The following is a 1013-nucleotide window of genomic DNA, read 5'->3' as shown; positions in this document are numbered from 1 at the left end:
GCGGCTGCCACGGCCGCTACTGCTAAGCAGTATGCAGCCTCAGTAGGATCTGATCATACCTCAACAAGAGGCACTGGCAAGGTCAGTGCAACCACTCTCGATCTCAGCGAGAAGTCTCTTATTCTCGGACACCTCGTCCTCAGGCTAACATGTCACCGATGACCGGGGCTGCTGAGGCGGTGGCCGTCTCTCGGTCGGATTCTGGTTGCCCCAGTCATACAGGGGACAGTGCTGAGGTTTGCAGGCAGTACTGGTAATAGATCGACTTACCGTGGTAGGTTGATCGAATGGTGTCGGACAACGCTGGCTACCGGTCTCGACGAATCCCGTTCGATGATGGTACACCGGACATTTGCATATATATCTGTGAAGATGATTTTGTTCAGGTTGCGATGACACTCACTTCACGGGGATCGGCAGCGAACCGCAGTCGGGAAACGAGGACAGTAATATGCCTCTCTTTCGTCACTACGGGAAAGCTCCTGAAGGTCCATCACGGACCCTATTCATCTCGGGCTTGCCCATTAGCTTTTCCCTGGAGAATGTGGTCACCATGTTCAAGGTATTCGGCCCAATGCGAGATGTGAGCCCGTTCTGGCAGCTTAGTAATGGTCAATTGCTGTAGTCAGGTTCAGCTAGTATCCTTTCCGCCTGGATGTGCCGTGGTCACGTTCGATTCAGAGCAAGATGCAGAACGAGCCCGCGTAACATGTGACAACTTCAACTTTGAGCGTACATCATGCCTCATTTGATCAGACTCACAGTCTGCTCACAGATACTGGCCGAAGCTTCTCTGTGAGGCCCATGATCGACAATCAGCACGACCCCTATGAGATACTCGATAGGGGCTACTCAGCGATGCACTACATCTCTCGCAAGGTGCCCCTCCTGCCCACAAACGGTGACTGTACACTGTGTGTGTATCTTAGGAGTCCCCTGGCAATAGAAGATGAGACCGAACGAGAAAGGGTTTCCCCTCTTCGTGTTCAGGTAAGCTTGTGAGTTTATTCCGG

The sequence above is a fragment of the Perkinsus marinus genome (genome assembly GCF_000006405.1).
Source record: "Perkinsus marinus ATCC 50983 genomic scaffold scf_1104296972058, whole genome shotgun sequence".
Taxonomy (NCBI): domain Eukaryota; phylum Perkinsozoa; order Perkinsida; family Perkinsidae; genus Perkinsus; species Perkinsus marinus.
The sequence above is the reverse complement of the archived record's forward strand: the minus strand, read 5'-3'. Positions refer to the sequence as shown.